At 37.8% G+C, this 15326-nt stretch overlaps 1 long non-coding RNA gene across 1 annotated transcript; it reads left to right on the top strand.

Annotated features, from left to right (window-relative positions):
- The first annotated feature begins 672 nt into the window (after positions 1-672).
- Positions 673-13898, top strand: LOC105493041 (uncharacterized). The gene is made up of 4 exons (XR_011608460.1): positions 673-743; positions 6374-6465; positions 10781-11759; positions 13322-13898. It is a non-coding gene; the product is annotated as an uncharacterized lncRNA (long non-coding RNA).
- The last annotated feature ends 1428 nt before the right edge of the window (positions 13899-15326 follow it).

The following is a 15326-nucleotide window of genomic DNA, read 5'->3' as shown; positions in this document are numbered from 1 at the left end:
GAGCCTTTCTGAGTATGCAATATATAAATGGTATACCGTGCAGGGAGCAATATTTCCTTACCTTGGTCATTACCAACCTTAGCGTTTTCTCTGGCAATTATCTGAAACAGAGCAATAACGTGGAGTAATGATCTTGGCACACTTGAGACCCTGGGAGGATCAAAGAGGCTGATGTGACAGTTCATGAAACAGGGAGGAAGCAAACCGTCCCCCACTGCCAACACTAACACAGCTATGTGCTTGAGAGTCTGGGAGAGCCCAGTTGCCAAGTGTCTGCCTGCATTTTCTTTGAGGGGGCCAGCCCCAGAGCAGGTCAGGAAAATTGTGGCTTTTATCAAGCAGACACTGTGGCTCTCTTTGAGGATGGCCAAAGACTCACTCACTGCTAGTAACTGCAACACATGTGGTCTTTTAAAGAGAGGACATGAATATTTTCATTAACTGGGAAAGAAGGTGCCCACATGAGACTTCATTTATTTGGGAGACTTAGGGCAAGGCTGAAAGGGGCAGGATGTTTATAAAGAAATTAACAGTGAGGGCTCTGGAGACAGACTGCCTGGGTTTTAATCCTGGCCCTTTAAGTTACCATTCTGTACAAGTTACCACTCTGTACAACGTAAGGAAATCCTAACCTCTCTGCCTAAGCTCCCTATCAGTAAAATGAAAGTAATGGTAATACCCATGTCACAGGCCGTCCTGGCGATTAACATGTGAGAAGTACCGAGAACACTGCTTGGCACATGGTAAGTACTCAATAAATGTCAACTGCTATCGTTATTTTCAGGATAGGAGGGTGGTATCCAAATCCTGGGCTTACACAAGGGGTTTTTCATTGAGAGAAGTCCACAAAGGTAGAAAGGGTAGTCCTTGGTGAGCCTTAAATGGACTTGGCCAAAGAAGTTTACATTTTTATGTAGCCTGGGTGACAGAGAGAGACTCTGTCTCAAAAAAAAAAAAAAAGAAAGAAAAGAAAAGAAAAAAGAAATGGGGCCTTCTGAGGAAGAAACTGGTAGTGCTATGGATTTTGAATTAGAGGGATGCTGCAGAAACTGACCCTGAGAAAATATCCTGCTTCATGTCGAGCTCTTCCCCATAGAACACAGAAAGATTTTTCTATCATTATTGTGTCCAGCATATAAGTATTAAAAACTAAAACATCTCGGTAATTTAACAAAATTTCTTAACAAAACACTAATTCCTCAGAGTTTTAAAAGTACAGAGTACCTTTTATAGAGCATATTATAATGAAGCTCATAATAATTTTCATAACAAATGTGATTTGGCAACTGAGAATTCTCTTTTAAGAAGATTCTGTTTTCCTAGTTCCATGTACTTTTTTAATGGTAGAGCTGACATTTGGATCTGTGCAACTATGTGTAAAATAGATCTTACACATTTTGGCCAAAAGGCCAAGTTATTTCAATTACACAAATGTATGAGAAGAAAGTCCAGTATAAATAGCTTTTTCAAATACTCCTCGAAATTAAATTCAAAATGTTACTCCAAGTGTAAGTCACAAATTCTACAAATAGAATGATTTGCAGAGGCCCAAATATTCCATTTACATTATATTTGGAACACTAAGCAACTTGAATTTAGGTCCATTTTTTTCTCTGTGTGTTTGTGTGTGTGTGTGTGTGTGTGTGTGTGTGTGTTTTATACTTTAAGTTCTAGGATACTTGTGCAGAACGCGCAGGTTTGTTACATAGGTATACACATGACATGGTGGTTTGCTGCACCCATCAACCCATCATCTACATTACGTATTTCTCCTAATGCTATCCCTCCCCCAGCCCCACACCTCCTGACAGGCCCTGATGTGTGATGTTCTCCTCCCTGTGTCCATGTTTTCTCATTGTTCAACTCCCACTTATGAGTGAGAATATGTGGTGTTTGGTTTTCTGTTCCTGTGTTAGTTTGCTGAGAATGATGGTTTCCAGCTTCATCCATGTCCCTTCAAAGGACATGATCTCATCCTTTTTATGGCTGCATAGTATTCCATGGCATATATGTGCCACATTTTCTTTATCCAGTCTATCACTGATGGGCATTTGGGTTGGCTCCAACTCTTTGCTATTGTGAACAGTGTGGCAATAAACATATGTGTGCATGTGTCCTTATAGTAGAATGATTTATAATCCTTTGGGTATATACCCAGTAACGGGATTGCTGGGTCAAATGGTATTTCTGGTTGTAGATCTTTGAGGAGTCACCAAACTGTCTTCCACAATGGTTGAAATAATTTATACTCCCACCAACAGTATAAAAGTGTTCCAATTTCTTCATATCTTCTCCAGCATCTGTTGTTTCCTGACTTTTTAATGATCGCCATTCTAACTGGCATGGGATGGTATCTCATTGTGGTTTGGATTTGCATTTCTCTAATGACCAGTGATGATCAGCTTTTTTTCATAGTTTGTTGGCCACATAAATTTGTTCTTTTGAGAAGTGTCTGTTCATGTCTATTGCCCAATTTTTGATGGGGTTGTTTGCTTTTTTCTTGTAAATTTGTTAAAGTTCCTTGTAGATTCTGGATATTAGCCCTTTGTCAAACAGATAGATTGCAAAAATGTTCTTCCATTCTGTAGGTTGCCTGTTCAATCTGATGATAGTTTCTTTTGCTGTGCAGAATTCTTTAGTTTAATGAGATCTCATTTGTCAATTTTGGCTTTTGTTGCCATTGCTTTTGGTGTTTTAGTCATGAAGTCTTTGCCCATGCCTATGTCCTGAATGGTGTTGCCTAGGTTTTCTTCTAGAGTTTTTATGGTTTCAGGTCTTACATTTAAGTCATTAACCCATCGTGAGTTAATTTTTATATAAGGTGTAAGGAATGGGTCCAGTTTCAGTATTTTGCATATGTCTAGACAGTTTTCCCAACACCATTTATTAAATAGGGAATCCTATCTCCATTGCTTGTTTTTGTCTGATTTGTCAAAGAGCAGATGGTTGTAGATATTTGGCATTATTTCTGAGGTCTCTATTCTGTTCCATCGGTCTATATATCTGTCTTGGTACCAGTACCATGCTGTTTTGGTTACAGTAGCTTGTAGTATCATTTGAAGTCCGGTAGCATGATGCCTCCAGTTTTGTTCTTCTTGCTAAGGATTGTCTTGGCTATAAAGGCCATTTTTTGGTTCCATATGAAATTTAAAGTAGTTTTTTTTTTTTTCTACTTCTGTGAAAAAAGTCAATGGTAGCTTGATGGGAATATCTTTGAATCTATAAATTACTTTGGAAAGTATGGCCATTTTCACAATATTGATTCTTCCTATCCATGAGCATGGAATGTTTTCCCACTTGTTTGTGTCCTCTCTGATTTCCTTGACCAGTGGTTTATAATTCTCCTTGAAGAGATCCTTCACATCCCTTGTAAACTGTATTCCTAGGTACTTTACTCTCTTTGTAGTAATTGTGAATGGGAGTACACTCATGATCTGGCTCTCTGTTATTGGTGTATAGGCATGCTTGTGATTTTTGCACATTGATTTTGTATCTTGAGACTTTGCTAAAGTTGCTTATCAGTTTAAGGAGAGTTTAAGCTGAGACGATGGGGTTTTCTAAATATATAATCATGTCATCTGCAAACAGAGACAATTTGACTTCCTCTCTTCCTATCTGAATACACTTTATTTCTTTCCATTGCCTGATTGCCCTGGCCAGAATTTCCAATACTTTATTGGATAGGAGTGGTGAGAGAGCATCCTTGTCTTGGGCTGGTTTTCAAAAGGAATGCTTCCAGCTGTTGCCCATTCAGTATGATATTGGCTGTGGGTTTGTCATAAATATCTCTTATTATTTTGAGATATGTTCCATCAATACCTAGTTTATTGAGAGATTTTAGCATGAAGGCATGCTGAATTTTATTGAAGGCCTTTTTTGCATCTATTGAGATAATCATGTGGTTTTTGTCACTGGTTCTGTTTATGTGATGGATTACATTTATTAATTTGCATATGTTGAACTGGTCTTGCATCCCAGGTGTAAAGCTGACTTGATTGTGGTGGATAAGCTTTTTGATGTGCTGCTGAATTCAGTTTGCCATTATTTTATTGAAGATGTTTGCATCGATGTTCATCAGGAATATTGGCCTGAAATTTTCTTTTTTTGTTGTGTCTCTGCCAGGTTGTGATATCAGGATGGTGCTGGACTCATAAAATGAGTTAGGGAGGATTCTCTCTTTTTCTATTGTTTGGAATAGTTTCAGAAGGAATGGTACCAACTCCTCTTTGTACCTCTAGTAGAATTTGGCTGTGAATCTGTCTGTTCCTGGGCTTTTCTTGTTTGATAAGCTATTAATTACTGCCTCAATTTCAGAACTTGTTATTTGTCTATTCAGGCATTTGACTTCTTCCTGGTTTAGTCTTTGGAGGGTGTATGCTTCCAGGAATGTATCCATTTCTTCCAGATTTTCTAGTTTATTTGCATAGAGGTGTTTATAGTATTCTCTGGTGGTATTTTGTATTTCTGTGGGATCAGTGGTGATATCCCCTTTATCATTTTTTATTGTGTCCATTTGATTTTTCTCTTTTCTTCTTTATTAGTCTGGATAGCAGTCTGTCTATTTTGTTAATCTTTTCAAAACACCAGCTTCTAGATTCATTGATTTCTTGCAGGGTTTTTTGTGTCTCTATCTCCTTCAATTCTGCTCCGATCTTAGTTATTTCTTGACTTCTTCTAGCTTTTGAATTTGTTTGCTCTTGCTTCTCTAGTTCTTTTAATTGTGATGTTAGGGTATGGATTTTAGATCTTTCCAGCTTTCTGATGTGGGCATTTAGTGCTATAAATTTCCCTATAAACACTGCTTATTCTGGTATGTTGTGTCTTTGTTCCCATTGGTTTCAAATAATTTATTTATTTCTGCCTTAATTTCGTTATTTACCCAGTAGTCATTCAGGAGCAAGTTGTCCAGTTTCCATGTAGTTGTGTGGTTTTGAGTGTGTTTGTTAATCCTGAGTTCTAATTTGATTGCACTGTGGTCTGAGAGACTGTTTGTTATGATTTCCTTTCTTTTGCATTTACTGAGGAGTGTTTTACTTCCAATTATGTGGTCAATTTTAGAATACGTGTGATGTGGTGCTGAGAAGAATATATATTCTGTTTATTTGTGGTGGACAGTTCTGTAGATGTCTATTAGGTCCGTTTGGTCCAGAGTTGAGTTCAAGTCCTGAATATCCTTGTTAATTTTCTGTCTCATTGATCTGTCTAATACTGACAGTGGGGTGTTAAAGTCTCCCACTATTATTGTGTCTAAGTCCCTTTGTACGTCTCTAAGAACTTGCTTTATGAATCTGGGTGCTCCTGTATTGGGTGCATATATATTTAGGATTGTTAGATCTTCTTGTTGCATAGATCCCTTTACCATTATGTTATGTCCTTCTTTGTCTCTTTTGATCTTTGTTGGTTTAAAGTCTGTTTTATCAGAGACTAGAATTGCAACCCCTGCTCTTTTTGCTTTACATTTTCTTGGTAAATATTTCTCCATCCCTTTATTTTGAGCTTATGTGTGTCTCTGCATGTGAGATGGGTCTCCTGAATACAGCATTCTGATGGGTCTTGATGCCTTATCCAATTGCCAGTCTGTGTCTTTTAATTGAGGCATTTAGCCCATTTACATTTAAGGTTAATATTGTTTTCTGTGAATCTGATCCTGTCATTATGATGCCAGCTGGTTATTTCATGTGTTAAAAGCTGCTTTAAATTTTGTATTTTTAGTTTTTACTGATACATAATATTTTACATTTTAAGGAAGTAAATGTTTTGTTACATGCATAGGTTGTATAGTGATCAAGTTGGGATATTTGAGGTATTTATGACTTTGATTATTTATTTTTTCTATGTGTTGGGAACAATTCAAGCTACTCTCTTCTAGCTATTTTGAAATACATAATACATTGTTGTAACTATAGTCACTCTACTTTGCTGTTGAACAATAGAAGTTGTACCTTTTATCTAACTGTATGTTTTTACCTGTTAACCTACCTCTGTTCATCCCTGCTTCACCTACCCACCCTTCCCAGACTCTAGTATTTAGCATCTGTTTTTAAAAGCCCTTCCCATCTTTTCTCTCTCTCCTATCCCTTTTTCCTTCCTTCTTTCCATCAATAAAGATGTAATAAGTATCTTCTCTCTGCTAGATACTGTACCAGATGCTTCCATATTTGTTTTCATCAGCCCAGTGTTTTTGGTTTGTTTGTTTTCCTACTAAAGCTTCACTGTCAATGATGATAGTAAAGAGCCCCAAATAAAGCACCACAACAGTTGTTTCATGAAGTTCTCTTATAAAGGCTCACACTTTATAAGAAAAGTACCATTGCAATGCTTCTTGGGAGATTCTCCAAGCATTCTTTGAGGCCTTCATGATCTCCCTTTTCAGTGAACCAAGCCCCCTCCAAGGAGAGACACCTTTGGTGTCAACTAAGATTCTTAAGAATTGGATCCTGGTTGTGATTCCTATGTGACCTGAAGGTAAGCCAGTAACTCAATTTATCTCATATTTGGTTTCTTAAACTAATATTTTATGAATACTTGCCACATAGTGCAAAATAAATAAAGCGTATATATGGACAAATCATTTAATTTTGGATTCTTTAATAAAAATAACAGAAAGGCAATAAAGTCAAGATTGAAAAAAGTTGTTCTTTTAGTATTGAATTCACTTCTTCCTTCATGGAGTTTTTCCACATCCTTAAGGAGCTTAGAGTAACTTAAAAAAACAAACAACTAAGTGACTGGGAAGTAGACATTAAGAAAGAGTGGTGCAAATTCTGTGCATCCTATGATTTAACTAAAGAGATCATCTCATAGTAGAGGAACACTGAAAACTTCTGCAGAGACAATGTGGTGCAGTGGAGAGAGCACTAACTTCAGTGCCAGCTGTGAGACCTTGAACTTGTTGGACCTCAGTTTCCACCTCTACAAAACAAGGAAGTTACAGTAAAATATCTATAAGATCTTCTCTGCACAAAATGCCTAGGATTCTCAGGACCACTTAGCAATAGCCTTCAGTATAAATTTCCAACCATTAATTTGAAAGTTATTAGAATTTAAAATAGTCATAATCTCTGCAGTTCTGCTCTAGTCCCCTTCAAACTCACACCTTTTGATGGGTTAGCCAGAGAACATAGTGTTTTCTCAGAGTTCTTTGTTCTGCATAGAGTTATGCTCCAGTTCTACTGCCTCTGGTTTACTTATTGCACATTGTACTAAAATTTGGCATCCAACTGTTTAATAAAACTCATTGCACCACAGTTGAAGGCTCCAGATTATTTACTACCTAGGGTCTTCTTAAATTTATTCCCACATAATAAGAGTGTGATAACAGCTGAAAAAAATTTCTAAAATCTGCATTCTTTTTCCTGGAGGCAGTTGAACTCAGCTTTCAAGGTTTGACCATCTTATCAGTCATCAAAGAAATGTATGGCCAGGATCAAGTATATGGCTATTCTTGAACACTGCCATCACTTGTATCTAGGTGAAATTGAGTTGAATGAGCAAAGGAGACTGAATAATACTTTTTTTCACAGCGTTAAGGTTTAAGATAATTTATATAAAGTACTTGATATGTGGGAGACACACAGTAGGTCGTAGTCATTATCAAGGGATATGTTGATTTATTGAGCTCAATTCTCACCAAATCTCATTCCCACATAAAGCTCTTGCTAAACAGAAACCTGCACTTTCCCATAACTATCATGCTTTCTTCTGCCTCTGAGCCATTTCTTCTGCCTGTTCCAATGCCTCATCCCACTCATTTTTAACTGATGAATTCCTATTCAACATTTGGAATCTCAAGATCCATTCATAAATTCAACAGTATTTATTAGGGACCTGCTATGTCCAAGAAACTGTTCTTGATGTTGTGGATATATCAGGGAACAAAACTCATTTGTGTTTTCTCCTAACATGTCTTGTAATTACCAGCATGCTCATTTTTATCCCCACTGAACTGTACACTTGCTGGGAGTGAAGACAATGCCTCTCTTAAAAATGCAGCACTGAACAAAAGTCTGGCACAAAATAGCTGCTCAATAAACACTGAGCAAATAATATTAAGAATAAGAAATGAGAATACATAGAAAGATGAATGGGACAATACCTTGGTGGTGTTATTAGACTACTAATTACAACAGTAGCATATGAAGACACTATTCAGGCTGTGATCAACTGAACCCTAAAAACCTTTCTGATATTCACCTTAACTTTATTCTCAAAAATCACAAAACAAATGTATTAGTCCATTCTCACACTGCTATCAAGATACTACCCAAGGCTGGATAATTTATCAACAGAGGAGTTTTAATTGATTGACAGTTCCACCTGGCTGGGAGGCCTCATGAAACTTACAATCATGGCGGAAAGAGAAGCAGATAACCTTCTCTACAAGGCGGCAGGAGAGAGAAAAAGCATATGTAGGAGGAAATGTTAAACACTTATAGAACTACCAGATCTTGCGAGAACTCACTATCACAAGAACAGCATGGGGGAAACTGCCCCCATGACCCAATCACCTCCCACCAGGTCTCGTCCTTGACACATGGGGATTATGGGATTATAATTCAAGATGAGATTTGGATGAGGACACAAAGCCAAACCATTTCAACAAAGGAGAATTATACATCTGTTTCAGTCTAGGTACAAGTTTATATTTTTCTAGAATTTTTATCCTTTTACCACAGAGGGAATATTTTTTTAAACAAGCTTTTAAGAAAGCCACTAAGGCAAGAGAGAAAAACGAACAGGACAGTCTCAAAGGAGCTGAGGTATAGACTAATGGGTCTTGCAGGGTATTTTCAAAAGACTAGTCAAGAGGGTGGCACTTGTGGAAAAGGAGCATGAAAGGAATATCATGGAAAAGGAAGAAAACCTAAAACAGCAGAAAGAAAAAACTTTTATTTGAAAAAAAAGAAGCACTATGGAGGAAAGACATCAACAATTACAAACATGAAAACAGCAAAAACAGTAAAAGTAGTAAATGCGATTACAGATTATACATACAATTGTTTTATTTGATTTACTCAGCAGCTCTGTGGGTTCTGTAAGAGAGGAATCAGCCTCCCCATTTCACAGATAAGGAAACCAAGGTGCAGAGACTTGCCTAATTACATAGCCAGTAGTCGAAGTTCTCTGACTTATGATCTAAGAATATTCTCACATAGAAAAGGGGAAAGATAAGATTAAAAAAATCAAAGATAAGAATGAAGAGAAGGCAGTGATTAATAAACGCTTGTTGCATGAGTGGGACAGAGATATATAACAGGAAAGACTGAAAATACAAATTTCAACTTCAATGGAGAATATTTCTCTGGGGTCCCTAAACATTTTCAAGACTTTGGCTCCTGATTCCTACAGATATCATTGTGGATATGATGTAACTAAGTGGAAGAAATCCGTATTCTTGTTTATAAATTAAGAGATTAATTAATAAATAGTAACTCAATTATTATTTGTTGACCACAGTATCAGTCAGGGTTGAGGCAGGAAAGAGATGGCTCACTCAAAGGGTAAAGAGCATTTAATGAAGGGACTATTTACACATTTGGAGGGAGGGAGAATAACTAAGGGACTGTTCATAGTGGGAAGTGGTCTTTACTCTTGCACCCCGAGGGCAATGAATGAGAGGGAGCACAGATCCCAGTGGGCGCTGCAGCCACGAGACAGGGCTGCTTGACAAGAGCTGAGGTCTCTGGGTCTCTGATAAGAGAATGCAGCCATGATGATGAGAGCAGAGAGAAGGATGCCGTGCCAAATACCTTCTTTTCCAAAAAAAGATAAAATCAAGAAAGAAAGATAGGAATAAAGGGAAGAGATGAAAGACTGTACTACTTCAACAAAATGTGAAAAAGGAGGAAAAAGCATCTTTCTTAAGGTGTGGGAATTTAGAAAATGGGGAAATATATACAAACTTTAGTTATATTTTCCAGTTTTGTCCATTCATTCTGCAACAGTGTAATGAATCTACTACACTGCAGTCATTCAGAAACCTTGGGGTTAATGGGACAATAACACAAAATCCCTGCCCCCAAAGAAATCAGTCCACTAGGATACACATGCAAGTGAACAACAGCAACAAAACCAAAATAATATCATGTTATAAAAGATACACACACAATTCCATGGTGCAAAGACAGCAAGTGCTATTCTTGGTAGAGCTGGAGAAGATTTGCAAGTGAGAGGGACATCTGAATGGCATTTTAAATCAGCAGTTTTGCAAGACCAGGGAAATAAAGGCATCTCAAGTATGGGGAGTGGCTTGTGTCCAACTGTGGAAACTCTAAAGGACCTGATGATTTAAGGAGCTGCAACAATTCAGCCTGGCTTGAGTTTGGGGTGGTTGTGGGGGAGTATTATACTAAAGACCATTAACTTGACTCTAAATAGCAGTTGCAGACTTTAAAGCAAGAAAGTGATATGGTTACATTTATGTATTAGAAAGACCATTACTGAAGTATTGTTTCCAATTTAAGGAATGGAAGGGGTGGGGAGGAGGAGCAGTCAAGTATAAATTTATTTCCTCTAAATTTCTATCTTTGTCAGTCACTTTTTTTCATCTTTATTGTATTTGCTTGATTTTTTTAAAAAGGGGGGTGCATTTTAATCTGAGATAAGAAGAAGAGAAGTGCAGAGTGAAAGATGGGGTTTATTTTCACATTGGTGTCATTGCCTTGCAGACATTCTGGTAAGGTCCTGCAGGTAAAGGAGCTGTCCTACTCAACGACTGACCTTGGTAGGACCTTGGCCACTGATCTGCATTCAAGGAATTTCACGTCTCTTTCCCTTCTAGATGTGGCCAGTCCATCACCAAAGCCAGGAAAGAGATATGGGAGGGAAGCTTCATCCCCTACCCAGTGCATCATTATTGGCAACAGTAAGAAGCAGAGCTGGGAATTTGAGAAGCAAACCAATGCCTTCTGCTTCTCTTCATTATTCCTGACAACAGATGGAAAAGAGGCAAACCCTCACCTTCTGTGGTCGCTTCTGATACGCATCCGGGAACCTCATTCTCAGTAGCTACAGATTTCCCTAATCACTCATCTTAACTTAACTTGACACTGCATTTTAGTACCTTTCATGAGAAGGGTCTTGGGAGGCCGTAAACCTATGTTGCTGGGAAAAGAATGTACTGCATTAAACAGAGCAGGAGAGGAGCTGCAGATTACCAGCTCTCACAGCTTGTTCGCTTGTGGAGACTAGGCTGCAATGTGCTCTTGAAATCACTGGGGTGGGCCTTGTTTCTGAGGAAATAAAGAGGCCCCAGAACCTCCCAAGTGAGCGAAGAATGATTTCCAGATACTCAAATGGAGTGGCCTTCTGGCTACATGAGCTGGATGTGCTTGGCAGTCTTTCCATCTGGCTGGCCAGTATCCTGAGGTTAGCAAAGCAGAAGGGAAATCTTTGGGGAGCTAAAAGACATGTGCACGTGCCAGTATTTTTGACAAATGCTCAGTTAATTGTTTTCTATGATTCTTCTCCCGAGACACAAACTGTGTGCACCAGGCATCAAGAACTATCCCCATCCCACTACCCCAGATCCCAAGGCAAACTTCATAATTACACACATTTGGGCCAAGCATGTACCCCACAGGAAATGGACAGATCAGCCCCTAGGGATGAAAGAATGATGCAGGGCATGGGAAAGCAGAGAAATCTCCTGAGTGAGAAAGAAGACAAATTCACATAAGCCTGAGAGCTTATATACCAGTAGGAGAAACTCGGAATTTCTTGTCAGGATACTAAGGAAATGGTGGTCAGAAGAGGCCTGGGTAAGTTGATGAAAAATCTGTATTGTTCTATATCTGGTAAACAATTTAGTATTTGGAAACCACAACATTCCAGGATGGAACTCAATTTTGGATCAGTTACTGGAAATAGTGGCATATACAATGGGTTCCAAAACAGATTATGCATAAGTAGAGATGAATCAGGAGTCTAAACTTTAAAATCCACGATCTTCATGAATGTTTTTTTCCAGATCTAGTCATTTTACGATTTTGTTTCTTTTTTGTTCTACAGCTTTTTCTAGTTATATTTAGCTCCTGCCATTTATTCATCAAATATTTTGTAGTTGAGCACTGTGTAGGATGCTTATGTACTCTGCTCTTGTTGAGTTAGAAAGCTTTAGAAGATATAATTCTCTGAATGAATGTTAACTGGATGAAAATCTCACCTGTACACACTGATGTTGCTTATCAGAGCAACAGACTAGAATAGTAAAGAGCCCCAGTTCTACTCCCGACACTGCTGGAGAATTGGCTTCTGCAGAAGATAACTCAATTTCAACTTACGGTATTTTTGTCAAATGTTTTGAATCAAGAGATTTCTGCACTAGGTATAAAATCTAACCTCTCTATATATGTTTTTAAAGTAATTTTTGTTTGCTTCCACTAAAGGTAGATTTTACAAGCAATGACAACATAACACGTCAAGTCAATTTAAAGATCTGCAATCTAAATAAATTTCTTTAAGACCACTAAGATAATGAGTTACTTATTTAAGGATTGATTATCCATTCTCTTTGGAATTCAAAATTTTCAGAGAGAATAGAAATTCCTCAAAAAAAAGTTGAATTTAAAAGGCATTGAAATCATAAAGATGAAACAGATATGTAGTTGGTTAATAGATTTTACATGCCTGAGAAAAATCTGTAAATAACTTCAATAAAATGTTTACTGAAAGAACAAGAGTACAAGAGAAGCAAGTATCAACAACAATGGCAAATCTAAAAAAAAAAAAAAGAAAAAACTTGAGCAAAAAATTTGTCATCAGGAAATAAATGAGTCAGATGAGAAGCAGTATTGGTAAATTCAAGTTTAAAAATTTGACCAAGACATTCAATATAAGAAGTAGAAGTCGAATAAAATGAAATAAAGGCAAGAAAAAAAAAGTTTGAGGCAAAGGCAAGTAAAGGAAAGAGATTGAACTCATTTTTGCTTTACAAAAATATTTTAAAAATAAAAACTTTATGATTGTTTAAAATCACATTAACTTATTTTAGAAAAAAAAAAATGCTTTATTTTGTTTTGGCTTGTTTTTCAACCAGGAGATAGCCCAGTCTTTGTGAAATAGAAATACCAACCAGAAAGTTTTGTTGGATTAAAAATATATCACTACAGCTCTGAAATTAGTATAAGGCTAATTAGTATAAGGCTATGTGCATAGAGTGCCCTTTAATAAGCAGTAGTAAAACATTTTAGAATGCTTTGTTTGAAAAATAAAAAAATCCCTCAATGAAGCCTCTTCCAGACATGTGTCATGGGTTTTTTGTTGCTGAATTCTTCCATATTAACAAACTAAGTTGCTCTTCCTTTCATTCCTTTGGCCACAGGACAGATGAAATTCACCAAAGTCTCTACCACAGACATTCTCAGATGGTCCTAATAAAAAGAAGAAACCCAAACCAGAACTGGTGGTCCACATTGTGAGAGTTGCTGAATATCATCACAAAGCAATAATTATCCAACAGCATGCTTGGTGGCTCAACATTCTGAAAGGCAAATGTCAAGGGCATATAGTCTCAACCATATTGCTAATGGGAGCTCATGTTTTTTGTGTTGGGTGGTCTTGTGTTCTGCCTGGTGGTCTTTCTTCTGCCTGCTACGACAGCACTAATGATTTCATGTACACAGTATTCACTTGTCTCCCTGTAGTAGTGCATGACAAGTCATAAAAGACAGACTGCCCAGAAATGACACTGCAGTATTCCAGACATTTTCTCTCTTGGTGGTGACAGTTCCAAATCAAGCTGGCTCAGTGCTTTTAAGTCAAAGCATTTGTCTAAGTGGTGGTTCAAAACACAGTCTTAGATCTGGAAAATCAAACTAGGCTCTTCTCACTTCTCGCATCACTGCTGGTAATAAATATTCAACTGCCGGACCACAGATAGCAGATTATGACAGATGACACAGAATAGAATCCAACTCTTTCTTAACTGTGAAGAACTTATCTTTTGGTTAGAGAGATTTCACTACCTTTTAATAAGCATAAGTAGATCATTTTACAGACTTTCTTCCACACTCACTCAGGATTTTTTTCCCAAATTCCCACAAAGAGTAGCAAGGGAAGCTTCATAGCTGCATAGAATATTAATATAATTTCTGTTCAGAGGATCAAAGTATCACATACTCAAAAATCAATCCAGGCAGTTATCCCAGCTTTAACTCTAAAGAATATATTAGGCCGGGCGCGGTGGCTCAAGCCTGTAATCCCAGCACTTTGGGAGGCCGAGACGGGCGGATCACGAGGTCAGGAGTTCGAGACCATCCTGGCTAACACGGTGAAACCCCGTCTCTACTAAAAAATACAAAAAACTAGCCGGGCGAGGTGGCGGGCGCCTGTAGTCCCGGCTACTCGGGAGGCTGAGGCAGGAGAATGGCGTAAAAACCCGGGAGGCAGAGCTTGCAGTGAGCTGAGATCCGGCCACTGCACTCCAGCCTGGGCGACACAGCGAGACTCCGTCTCAAAAAAAAAAAAAAAAAAAAAAAAAAAAAAAAAAAAAAAAAGAATATATTAGAACATTCTTTATCAGAAGTTGACCTACAATTCTGGATAGGGCAATCAGACCAAGAATTTACTCTCCATAGACTTGGGGCCATCAATTAGATTAGGTTTGGGGAATTCAGTGCTCTCCCCATAAACCACCCATCCCAAGTGATCTTCCTGCAAAATCCTACACTCACTACCTCTACCATTCACTGGCCATTTTATTACTTTTGGCCTTTTATTGTGGTTACATTTTCATAATAATTCTTTTGTTAAACGAACATAAATTGAGTCTCTATTAAACCTTTTTAAGACCTAGAAAAAGCTTCTAAAACGGAGTGATACTCGAGCTGGCCATTCTAAGTGCTTCTATCACATCCTTAAGAAATATTTGATGCAGAACCTGCCACGCTACATTGTAATCATTTTGCTTCATTGACTGTTTCTCCTTCTTTATTATAGGTTCCTTGAAAACAGACACCAGACATATTTATCTTCTCATACGAGTGCCTAAACTCTGTGCCTGGTTCATAGCACAGGGTCGATACATGTTTTCATGAGTAGATTAAACTTGGCCCATTGGAGGGGAGAGAGTGATTACAAGGACAAACAAGATTTAGTTTTATCCCTCAAGGTCTTTCTAAGTTAGCACATGGCTAGGTACAGAGTAGATGCTCAATAAATGCTGGTTGGTTAGTCAATTCTCAGACAGTTATTTTCCTTCAGATAGAAAGACAAGGTTACCAAAATGAATATATACCAGCAAAGCCAGTTATGGTTTTATTTTGAAATATCAATACCTTTCCTTGCTTCACTCAGGACTCCAAGTACTAATGAACAAGAAAGAAACA

Source organism: Macaca nemestrina, chromosome 1 (genome assembly GCF_043159975.1).
Source record: "Macaca nemestrina isolate mMacNem1 chromosome 1, mMacNem.hap1, whole genome shotgun sequence".
NCBI classification, from domain to species: domain Eukaryota; kingdom Metazoa; phylum Chordata; class Mammalia; order Primates; family Cercopithecidae; genus Macaca; species Macaca nemestrina.
The sequence above is the reverse complement of the archived record's forward strand: the minus strand, read 5'-3'. Positions and strand labels throughout refer to the sequence as shown.